This window comes from Petromyzon marinus, chromosome 80 (genome assembly GCF_048934315.1).
Source record: "Petromyzon marinus isolate PM22_M1 ecotype Great Lakes invasive population chromosome 80, UKy_Petmar_22M1.pri1.0, whole genome shotgun sequence".
NCBI classification, from domain to species: Eukaryota; Metazoa; Chordata; class Hyperoartia; order Petromyzontiformes; family Petromyzontidae; genus Petromyzon; species Petromyzon marinus.
In genome coordinates, this window is record NC_133746.1 from 2,077,406 (window position 1) to 2,089,689 (window position 12,284).

The 12,284-nt window shown below is 50.7% G+C and overlaps 2 long non-coding RNA genes across 2 annotated transcripts; both read left to right on the top strand.

Annotated features, from left to right (window-relative positions):
• The first annotated feature begins 1,855 nt into the window (after nucleotides 1-1,855).
• LOC142907610 (uncharacterized) lies at nucleotides 1,856-8,184 on the top strand. Its single transcript, XR_012931123.1, has 3 exons — nucleotides 1,856-4,341; nucleotides 4,824-5,466; nucleotides 6,858-8,184. It is a non-coding gene; the product is annotated as an uncharacterized LOC142907610 (long non-coding RNA).
• Nucleotides 8,185-8,218: 34 nt separating this feature from the next.
• On the top strand, nucleotides 8,219-11,545 carry LOC142907611 (uncharacterized). Its single transcript, XR_012931124.1, has 3 exons — nucleotides 8,219-8,447; nucleotides 9,318-9,791; nucleotides 11,080-11,545. It is a non-coding gene; the product is annotated as an uncharacterized LOC142907611 (long non-coding RNA).
• The last annotated feature ends 739 nt before the right edge of the window (nucleotides 11,546-12,284 follow it).

A 12,284-nucleotide genomic window follows, 5' to 3' on the forward strand; every position in this document is an offset into this window, starting at 1 on the left:
TGTATCTCTATGGGTCTCTTTGTATCTCTATGGGTCTCTATGTATCTCTATCGTTCTCTACATATCTCTGTCGGTCTCTTGTATTACTATGGGTCACTGTGTGTCTCTATGGGTCACTATGTATCTCTATTGTTCTCTGTGTATTGCGATGGGTCTCTATGTATCTCTGTGGGTCTCTATGTATCACTATGTATCTTTATGGGTCACTATGTATCTCTGTGCTTCTCTATGTGTCTCTATGGGTCTCTGTTTATCTCTATGTATCTCTATGGGTCACGGACCCACACACTCACCACGAACCCACAACATGGACCCACACACTCACCACAAACCCACAACACGGACCCACACGCTCAACACCAACTCACAACACGGATCCATACTCTTTGGTTCTATTCGGTAAAGTCACGTAAAAGTATAAACAACAACAACAAATTCAATCCTTGCAGTCACGAAAGCTTCAAATCTAGAATTCACAACACGGACCCACACACTCACCACGAACCCACAACACGGACTCATACACTCACCACGAACCCATAACACAACACGGACCCACACACTCACCACGAACCCACACGACACGGACCCACACACTCACCACGAGTCCACAACACGGACCCACACACTCACCAGGAACCTACACAACTCACCTCGTCAATAGTTTTGCTCGGATGGCTTCAGCAGAAGTTGTTCGAAAGGCGACGATGATGAAGCTGAAGCAGCTGAAGTTTCAGAAGCTGCCGTCTCCTTCATGCCCGTCTTGTACTCTGACTAAGCACGTGGTGATTGCGACGTCACCGGTGCTGTCACAGTCCGAGGGACGTGACCACGCCCCCTTGTTGTATATGTGGGTGTGTGAAAATTGATGAAAAGTAATGAAAATTAAATGAAATTCGAAATTTGCTTAATTAATCCAAAATTATGTTAATTCGTGTAATTATGCATATAACTATGCTAATTAGCGAGGTAATCGTATTAATTTATACGACTGGGTGTGGTTGTGTTAATGATAGCCTTTATGATAATCAGGCCCCGCCTCGTTGACGAGGTGGGGTTATCAATCAGGATAACGCAATCAATCGTTTTTAGTTACGCTAGTGTCAATTCGGCCTCGTTGTCTAACTTCGTATTATTGATCAGCATAATACAATGATTCTCGCTTTAACACTCCCCGAGTGTTCATATTTTAGGTCCCAAGTTCATATCATTTGCTTTAAAGTTTAATGAGTGTGGATTGGTGTGTTTATACTTTAGGTTCCCGAGTTCATATCTCATCGCAGGATACAGGTCTTATGCAAAAATTTCAGGAAAGAATCACACGACCACAACTGTATTAATCAATTTATTTCTAATTAAACCTTAACTATAATATGTATGTGAACTCTCAATCTCGGAACTTCAGCACGGTATCCACACGGTATCAAGACAGTATCATCCACGACTGTACGATTTCACTTTGATAACACATGGACCCCGCATAAAGCGATTGCTGTTAGTGAGAGAGAGAGTCAGAACATGCCAATGCTATGCTACACAAAAGCTTATACATTATAATATGAACGATCATTATACTTGAAATGGTCAGCACATTATCACAGGCGATTGATTAACATGCAACGGTATTCATATAAAAAGACAATCAAACAGTTATTATTTCCAAAGGCATAAATGTAACAACAGATCCACCGGACAGACTATAAGATTACCGAAATGGCTTAGTGTGAGGGTATGCGGCGGAACGTGTTATCTCACGGGAGATTAATTAATCCGTGAATAAGATTGTATGATCAGAAAATCGGTTTAGCACGATTCCTCCCCGGTAGCGTAGCTCCGTGGCGAAGGTGCCAAGGGTTAATTCGTATTGATGGATCGGTTGGTAACTTATGCGATTAGAAGTACAGTCCAAAACAAAATATTAAAGAGGAAAATTACGAATATACTTATAAACGACAGACTGTTATCACACGGCCAGATGGTTCACGGACTTGAGTGTGTTTTTGTGTGTCATGAATTGTGTGGAGTAGTCATTGTTTGGAGTTGAGTCTTTAGGTCCAGCGAACGTCAGATTGGTCGTGTAGTGGGCCATAGCACATCATCGTATCGTTGAGTTCTCTTTTTAGGGTAATGTGAGTGTGGTTGGTCTTCTTGCGTTAACATACGTCAACGTGTCCCTTGTATGAAAGGGATACTCGCTCCCTTTAGAGCGGTCAGGGTGAGTGGGGGTTGTGCATCATACGTATCGGCGTTCCCTCCTCCACACAGCAGCCAGCCTCTGTCCACGGGGGAGAGTTGCTTGATCGCTCTCAGTGCTGCTCAGTGGCCACCTCTCTCCACTGCTGGATGGATGAGCTGCGCGATCACGCTCGTGCTGGTTCGCTGACAGCAGTCTCTCTCCGCTGCTGGATGAGCTGCATCGGCACGCTCCCTCTCTCTGGGTGGAGAACTCGAACGTGCTCGTTGCTGGTTTGCTGAAAGCAGGTTTTTCTCCACTGCTGGATGACTCAAGTCGCACGTGCTCTTGCTCTGGTTTCCAGAAGCTCTTGCTTGGTGCATTGGTCGCTGTGCAGCTGGACTCAATGTAGAATAAACTTTCAGCAATACCCTTTCTTTCAGCTCTTTTAAAATCACACTCGGTGGCGCCTCACTACCTTGCGAGTCTTGCCAACCTCAGTGGGTAGCGACGGGGCCACTTTGGCCTCTGCTCGCCGCCCCTTGCTCTGCAGCTCGCCGGCTGGCGACCTGTTGCTCTCGTTCCCGATTTGAACTGCTCCTGAGCCGACCCACTGGTCGAACTCTCTCGCGTGTCGAACTGCCCCGAGTTCCGACCCCCCTGGTCGAACTCCCCGAGTTGAACTCCTCCGAGTCGAACTGCCCGAGTTCCGACCTCCTCCGAGTCGAACTGTCTCCCGAGAGTCGACCCCCCGGTCGAACTCTGGTGAGCCGACCCCCCCCCCCCGGTCGAACTGAGGTTTCAATGCTCAGGATCCTCTTTTTATGCCCAAAAATCCCTTCACTCGGATTCTGCCCACAAGGCGGGGTTTCTTTCGATTTTTGCTGTGTCAGGATTTGTCTGTATATATCTGCGTCCGTGTGTGTGTCCGTACGTATGTCAGTGTGTGTCCTTGTGTGGATCACCCACGGTATATTCCGTTGTCATACTCCTATCATAAAACCCACAAGTAAAACAATCAAATGTTATAAATTGTCTCGAAGGCGCCTCTCTGTCTGAGTGCACAACCTGGAGGGAGGGGCGATATTCCCTCCGACTTTCACCGACGCACAAAGAAATGGTTAAAAAGTTTTAAGTTAACATTTCATTTCATCAGAGTTCCACAGTTATGATTCTGTATTAATCCAAGGTCTGGGTCAGCTTCCCGTTGTGGTGTTTGACTCGTGTTTCCCCGAGCGTATACACACTCCTACCCCGCGCTGCGGGGATACAAAGACGGCCGGGATCTTCCTTTCTCTCCGACCCTGGGTTTAACATCGCCCTTTGCTTACGTTGCAGTTTTGCTGTGCGCTTGCATTTCTTTTCCTCTCTACTCTTACTTTAACCCGGCTTATTATTTGTGTATGGGTGGATTAGAGCATTCATGTTGACTTAGGAAAACCTGATTGTTAGGCTTCGGGTCAAGTCGTATAGAAATGATTAAAATATGTAAATACATTTCATATTAACAGACGGGTGATGGTTACATTGACGTAGCTTGTGGCAGGGTTAAATTGAAGTGGGTTTGAAGATCAATAACTTTAGCCTACCCTGTCGTTAAATTCCGACTTTAAGTTACTTTAATAGTAATGCAGAACCAATTAGCTTTTTTGACTTAACTAGATCTAGGCTAACGCAACCTCCCAGTGACCCTGGCTTTGTGTTTACGTCAGCCCCTTGCAATCCGCTGCGCTCTGCTCTCTATCTGCTCCCTCTGACCCTGGGAGGGCTCTGAACGTAAAAGTCGTGTTAGTGGGTCAAGGTAAATATGACCTCCACATGCCATGCTGAGGCCTGGTTTGGTGTTTTTATTCATTATTAAATTAAAAGAAACAATAGAAATATGTATCTATATGTATTGAAAAAATACTTGTTAATATTATTATGGAAAGGGGGACATATACAACACCCTTCAGCAACGCCCCTCCTAGTGACGTGCAGTGCGAGGCCACTCCCCCGGAAGCTGCCTCCCAACCCTCCTCTTTGGGCGAACCCCACCTCCACCCCCAGCTTCTACTTCCACTTCCGGTCGGGGCAAATGACGGCGATGGCGGGAAAAATCTGAACCCTGTCTGGGCCTCCTCGAGGTCGACTCAGCCTGAAGATGCCGACACGTGGCTTTGTGTGAGGTGAGTCTGTGGGTGTCTGTGTGTGTCTGTGTGTGATGAGTCTGTGGGTCTCTGTGGTGAGTGTGTGGGTCTGTGTGTTGAATCTGTGGGTCTCTGTGTGGTGAGTGTGTGGGTCTCTGTATGGTGAGTCTGAGTCTCTGTGGGTGTCCACACGATGATGATGATGATGATGTTATCAGCCACTTGGTTGAGCTTCTTTCGTTTGTAATAGCCAGCGCTACGTAGCTCCTTACCTGGTAAAATGTATATCGTTCAGTTTAGTATTTGGGTCTCTGTATCTTTGTGGGTCTCTGTGTGTCTCTCTGGGTGTCTGTGGGTCTCTGTGGGTCTCTATGGGTCTCTATGCATATCTATGGATCTGTGTGTCTCTATGGGTCTCTATGTATTTCTATGGGTCTTTGTCTTTACGTTTCTCTGTGTATTTATATGGGTCTCTATGCATCTTTGTGGTTCTCTGTGTGTCTCCCACATCCCCCCACCAGGAACCCACCATCCGCACCACGAACTCACAACACGGATCCACACACTCACTACGCACCCACATCCTCACCACGGACCCACACACTCACCACGAACCCACAACACGGACTCACACACTCACCACGCACCCACATCCTCACCACGGACCCACACACTCTCCACAATCCCACAACAAGGACCCACACACTTACCACGAACCCACAACACGGACCCACACACTCACCAGGAACCCACAAAACTCACCTCGTCAATAGTTTCGCTCGGATAGCTTCAGCAGAAGTTATTCGAAAGGCGACGATGATGAAGCTGAAGCAGCTGAAGTTTAAGAAGCTGCCGTCTCCTTCATGCCCATCTCGTACTCTGAGGAAGCACGTGGTGATTGCGATGTCACCGGTGCTGTCACAGTGCGAGGGATGTTACCACGCCCTCTTCAGCCACGCCCCTCCGAGTGACGTGAGAGTGCGAGGCCACGCCTCCGGAAGCCGCCTCCCGCCCCGCCTCTTTGGGTGCCACCCACCTCCACCCCCATCTTCTTCCGCTTCCGGTCGGGGCGAATGGCGGCGATGGCGGGAAAAATCTGAACCCTGTCTGGGCCTCCTCGAGGTTGGCTCAGCCTGAAGATGTCGACACGGGGCTTTGTGTGAGGTGAGTCTGTGGGTGTCTGTGTGAGTCAGTGGGTCTCTGTGTGAGGTGAGTCTGTGTGTCTCTGTGTGTGTCTGTGTGTGGTGAGTCTGTGGGTCTCTGTGTCTGTCTGTGTGAGGTGAGTCTGTGGGTCTCTGTGTGTGTCTGTGTGAGGTGAGTCTGTGGGTCTCTGTGTGAGGTGAGTCTGTGTGTCTGTGTGAGGTGAGTCTGTGGGTCTCTGTGTGTGTCTATGTGAGGTGAGTCTGTGGGTTTCTGTGTGTGGTGAGTCTGTGTGTGTCTGTGTGAGGTGAGTCTGTGGGTGTCTGTGTTAGGTGAGTCTGTGGGTGTCTGTGTGAGGTGAGTTTGTGGGTCTCTGTGTGTGGTTAGTCTATGGGTCTCTGTGTGTGTCTGTTGTTGGTGAGTCTGTGGGTCTGTGTGTGGCGAGTCTGTGGGTCTCTGTGTGTGTCTGTTGTTGGTGAGTCTGTGGGTCTCTGTGGGTGTCTGTGCATGGTGAGTCTGTGTGTGTCTTTGTGAGGTGAGTCTGTGGGTCTGTGTGTGGTGAGTTTGTGGGTCTCTGTGTGTGTCTGTGTGTGGTGAGTTTGTGGGTCTCTGTTTGAGGTGAGTTTGTGGGTGTCTGTGTGAGGTGAGTCTGTGGGTCTCTGTTTGTGTCTGTGTGAGGTGAGTTTGTGGGTGTCTATGTGTGGTGAGTCTGTGGGTCTCTGTGTGAGGTGAGTCTATGGGTCTCTGTGTGAGTCTGTGTGTGGTGAGTCTGGGTGTCTGTGTGTATCTGTGCGAGGTGAATTTGTGGGTCTCTGTGTGTGGTTAGTCTGTGGGTCTCTGTGTGTGTCTGTGTGAGGTGAGTCTGTGGGTGTCTGTGTGAGATGAGTCTGTGGGTCTCTGTGTGTTGTGAGTCTGTGTGTGTCTGTGTGAGGTGAGTTTGTGGGTGTCTGTAAGGTGAGTTTATGGGTCTCTGTGTGTGTCTGTTGGTGTTGAGTCTGTGGGTCTCTGTGGGTGTCTGTGCATGGTGAGTCTGTGTGTGTCTTTGTGAGGTGAGTCTGTGGGTCTATGTGTGGTGAGTCTGTGGGTCTCTGTGTGAGGTGAGTCTGTGGGTCTCTGTGTGAGTCTGTGTGTGGTGAGTCTGTGTGTATCTGTGTGAGGTGAGTCTGTGGGTCTCTGTGTGTGGTGATTCTGTTGTGGTGAGTCTGTGGGTCTCTGTGTGTGTCTCTCTGGGTGTCTGTGGGTCTCTGTGGGTCTCTCTGGGTCTCTATGGGTCTCTATGTATATCTATGGATCTGTGTGTCTCTATGGGTCTGTATGTATTTCTATGGGTCTTTGTCTTTACGATTCTCTGTGTATTTATATGGGTCTCTATGCATCTTTGTGGTTCTCTGTGTGTCTCCCACATCCCCCACCAGGAACCCACCATCCGCACCACGAACCCACAACACGGACCCACACACTCACCGGGAACCCACAAAACTCACCTCGTCAATAGTTTTGCTCGGATAGCTTAAAGCAGAAGTTGTACGAAAGGCGACGATGATGAAGCTAAAGCAGCTGAAGTTTAAGAAGCTGCTGTCTCCTTCACGCCCGTCTCGTACGCTGAGGAAGCACGTGGTGATTGCGACATCACCGGTGCTGTCACAGTGCGAGGGACGTTACCACGTACCCTGCAGCCACGCCACTCCGAGTGAAGTGCCAGTGCGAGATCACGCCCCCAGAAGCCGCCTCACGCCCCGCCTCTTTGGGCGCCCCCCACCTCCACCCCCAGCTTCTACTTCCGCTTCCGGTCGGGGCGAATGGCGGTGATGGCATGAAAAATCTGAACCCTGTCTGGGCCTCCTCGAGGTCGGCTCAGCCTGAAGATGCCGACACGGGGCTTTTTGTGAGGTGAGTCTGTGGGTGTCTGTGTGAGTCTGTGGGTCTCTGTGGTGAGTGTGTGGGTCTGTGTGTTGAGTCTGTGGGTCTCTGTGTGGTGAGTGTGTGGGTCTCTGTATGGTGAGTCTGAGTCTCTGTGGGTGTCCATACATTTCCACACGATGATGATGATGATGTTATCAGCCACTTGGTTGAGCTTCTATCATTTGTAATAGCCAGCGCTACATAGCTCCTTACCTGGTAAAATGTATATCGTTCAGTTTAGTATTTGGGTTTCTGTATCTTTGTGGGTCTCTGTGTGTGTCTCTCTGGGTGTCTGTGGGTCTCTGTGGGTCTCTGTGGGTCTCTATGGGTCTCTATGGGTCTATATGCATATCTATGGATCTGTGTGTCTCTATGGGTCTCTATGTATTTCTATGGGTCTTTGTCTTTACGATTCTCTCTGTATTTATATGGGTCTCTATGCATCTTTGTGGTTCTCTGTGTGTCTCCCACATCCCCCCACCAGGAACCCACCATCCTCACCACGAACTCACAACACGGACCCACACACTCACCACGCACACACATCCTCACCATGGACCCACACACTCACCACGAACCCACAACACGGACCTACACACTCACCACGCACCCACATCCTTACCACGGACCGACACACTCTCCACAATCCCACAACAAGGACCCACACACTTACCACGAACCCACAACATGGACCCACACACTCACCAGGAAGCCACAAAACTCACCTCGTCAATAGTTTCGCTCGGATAGCTTCAGCAGAAGTTGTTCGAAAGGTGACGATGATGAAGCTGAAGCAGCTGAAGTTTAAGAAGCTGCCGTCTCCTTCATGCCCGTCTCGTACTCTGAGGAAGCACGTGGTGATTGCGCCGTCACCGGTGCTGTCACAGTGCGAGGGACGTTGCCACGCCCCCTTCAGCCACGCCCCTCCGAATGACGTGAGAGTGCGAGGCCACGCCCCCGGAAGCCGCCTCCCGCCCCTCCTCTTTCGGCGACCCCCACCTCCACCCCCAGCTTCTACTTCCGCTTCCGGTCCGGGCGAATGGCGGCGATGGCGGGAAAATCTGAACCCTGTCTGGGCCTCCTCGAGGTCGGCTCTGTGTGAGGTGAGTCTGTGGGTCTCTGTGTGTCTGTGTGAGGTGAGCCTGTGGGTCTCTGTGTGAGGTCAGTCTGCGTGTGTCTGTGTGAGCTGAGTCTGTGGGTCTCTGTGTGAAGTGAGTCTGTGTATGTCTGTGTGAGGTGAGTCTGTGGGTGTCTGTGTGAGTGGGTCTGTGGGTGTCTGTGTGAGGTGAGTTTCTGGGTCTCTGTGTGTGGTGAGTCTGTGGGTCTGTGTGTGGCGAGTCTGTGGGTCTCTGTGTGTCTGTGTGTGGTGAGTCTGTGGGTCTCTGTGGGTGTCTGTGTGAGGTGAGTCTGTGAGTCTGTGTGTGGTGAGTCTGTGGGTCTCTGTGTGTGTCTGTGTGTGGTGAGTTTGTGGGTGTCTGTGTGTGATGAGTCTGTGGGTCTCTGCGTGAGGTGAGTCTGTGGGTCTCTGTGTCTGTGTGAGGTGAGTTTGTGGGTATCTGTGTGTGGTGAGTCTGTGGGTCTCTGTGGTGAGTGTGTGGGTCTGTGTGTTGAGTCTGTGGGACTCTGTGTGGTGAGTGTGTGGGTCTCTGTATGGTGAGTCTGAGTCTCTGGGTGTCTATACATTTCCACACGATGATGATGATGATAATGTTATCAGCCAATTGCTTGAGCTGCTATCGTTTGTCATAGCCAGCGCTACATAGCTCCTTACCTGGTAAAATGTATATCGTTGGGTCTCTATGTATCTTTTTGGGTCTCTGTGTTTCTCTCTCTGGGTGTCTGTGGGTCTCTGTGGGTCTCTATGGGTCTCTATGTATTTCTATGGGTCTTTGTCTTTACGATTCTCTGTGTATTTATATGGGTCTCTATGCATCTTTGTGGTTCTCTGTGTGTCTCCCACATCCCCCCACCAGGAACCCACCATCCGCACCACGAACGCACAACACGGACCCACACACTCACCACGCACCCACAAAACTCACCTCGTCAATAGTTTCGCTCGGATAGCTTCAGCAGAAGTTTTTTGAAAGGCGACGATGATGAAGCTGAAGCAGCTGAAGTTTAAGAAGCTGCCGTCTCTTTCAAGCCCGTCTCATACTCTGAGGAAGCACGTGGTGATTGTGACGTCACCGGTGCTGTCACAGTGCGAGGGACGTTACCACGTACCCTTCAGCCACGCCCCTCCGAGTGACGTGCCAGTGCGAGACCACGCCCCCGGAAGCCGCCTCCCGCCCCGCCTCTTTGGGCACCCCCCACCTCCACCCCCAGCTTCTGCTTCCGCTTCGGGTTGGGGCGAATGGCGGTGATGGCGGGAAAAATCTGAACCCTGTCTGGGCCTCCTCGAGGTCGGCTCAGCCTGAAGATGCCGACACAGGGCTCTGTGTGAGGTGAGTCTGTGGTTCTCTGTGGGTTTCTGTGTGAGGTGAGTCTGTGGGTCTCTGTGTGTGTCTGTGTGAGGTGAGTCTGTGGGTCTCTGTGTGAGGTGAGTCTGTGTGTGTCTGTGTGAGGTGAGTCTGTGGGTCTCTGTGTGTGGTGAGTCTGTGTGTGTCTGTGTGAGGTGAGTCTGTGGGTTTCTGTGTGGGGTGAGTCTGTGGGTGACTGTGTAAGGTGAGTTTGTGGGTCTCTGTGTGTGGTGAGTCTGTGGGTCTGTGTGTGGCGAGTCTGTGGGTCTCTGTGTGTGTCTGTAGGTGGTGAGTCTGTGGGTCTCTGTGGGTGTCTGTGCGTGGTGAGTCTGTGTGTGTCTTTGTGAGGTGAGTTTGTGGGTGTCTGTGTGAGGTGAGTTTGTGGGTCTCTGTGTGTGGTGAGTCTGTGGGTCTCTGTGTCTGTGTGAGGTGAGTCTGTGGGTGTCTGTGTGTGTCTATGTGAGATGAGTCTTTGGGTCTGTGTGTGGCGAGTCTGTGGGTCTCTGTGTGTGTCTGTAGGTGGTGAGTCTGTGGGTCTCTGTGGGTGTCTGTGCGTGGTGAGTCTGTGTGTCTTTGTGAGGTGAGTCTGTGGGTGTCTGTGTGAGGTGAGTTTGTGGGTCTCTGTGTGTGGTGAGTCTGTGGTTCTCTGTGTGAGTCTGTGGGTCTCTGTGAGGTGAGTTTGTGGGTGTCTGTGTGAGGTGAGTCTGTGGGTCTCTGTTTGTGTCTGTGTGAGGTGAATTTGTGGGTGTCTGTGTGTGGTGAGTCTGTGGGTTTCTGTGTAAGGTGAGTCTGTGGGTCTCTGTGTGTGTCTGTGTGTGGTGAGTCTGTGGGTGTCTGTGTGTGTCTGTGTGAGGTGAGTCTGTGGGTCTCTGTGTTGAGTCTGTGTGTCTCTGTGGTGAGTGTGTGGGTCTCTGTATGGTGAGTCTGAGTCTCTGTGGGTGTCTATACATTTCCACACGATGATGATGATGATGTTTTCAGCCACTTGGTTGAGCTGCTATCGTTTGTAATAGCCAGCGCTACATAGCTCCTTACCTGGTAAAATGTATTTCGTTGGGTCTCTATGTATCTTTGTGGGTCTCTGTGTGTGTCTCTCTGGGTGTCTGTGGGTCTCTGTGGGTCTCTGTGGGTCTCTATGTATATGTATGGATCTGTGTGTCTCTATGGGTCTCTATGTATTTCTATGGGTCTGTCTTTACGATTCTCTGTGTATTTATATGGGTCTCTATGCATCTTTGTGGTTCTCTGTATGTCTCCCACATCCCCCCACCAGGAACCCACCATCCGCATCAGCAGGCATCGTCAGGGTCGGGATGGAACCCACGACCTCCTGTATACCAGGCGAGGTAGTTAACATCTCCCAGCCACTGTGATGATGAGAGAGAGACATAGACTCCAAATATACAGCAGCAGGGATCGTCAGGGTCAGGATCGAACCCACGACCTCCTGTATACCAGGCGAGGTAGTTAACATCTCATCAGGGTCGGAATGGATCCCACGACCTCCTGCGTATCAGGCGAGGTAGTTAACATCTCATCAGGGTCGGAATTGAACCCACGACCTATATACCAGGCAAGTCACCTGAGACCCCAGGCAGCAGCAACTCGCCACAACAAACACAACTGCAACGTTCTGTTGAGTCCGCTTATTTATTAACAACAACAATCGATAAACAATGGTCTAGATATATATGTACACATTATTACATTATAACTTATTTTGTATCTCTATCCTAACTCTTCACACGTGCACGTGGCTAGGCTGGCTGTAGTCCATTGTGTGGTGAGTGTGGGTGGTGAGTGAGTGTGGTGGTGGTGCTGCTGCTGCTGCTGCTGCTCGTGGTGGTGGTTGCACCGATTCCACCACCACCACTCCGCTACTCTGCCGTGGGCCGTCCACCACAGAGGAGCTGGCGGCCGAAGAGCGAGCGGAGCGCCTTGCCCACACGCGCCAGGACCCCTCGCTCCCTCTCCTCCTCCTCTTCCTTCTCTTTCTCCTCTTCATTCTCCTTCTCCTCTTCATTCTCCTTCTCCTCTTCATCCTTCTCCTCTTCATCCTTCTCTTCATCCTCCTCTTTATCCTCGTCGTCATCCTCCTCCTGCGTCTCCACCACCTCCGTCCTCTCTCCAAAAGTCTGGGTGAGCGGTGACGATGGTGATGGGAGCTTCTCCTCCGGCTCCGCTCTGTGGAGAGAGGCAGCAACACCACAGCAGCGCATCATCGTCATCATCATCGTCGTCGTCGTCGTCGTCATCATCATCGTCATCATCATCATCGTCGTCATCAACATCGTCTTCATCATCAACATCGTCATCGTCGTCGTCATCATACCCACAGAGACCCATAGACCTACAGAGACCCATACTCATAGCGACCCATACAGACCCATACTCAGAGACCCATACTCATAGAGACCCATAGACCTACAGAGACCCATCCTCATAGAGACCCATACATACCCACAGAGACCCATAGAC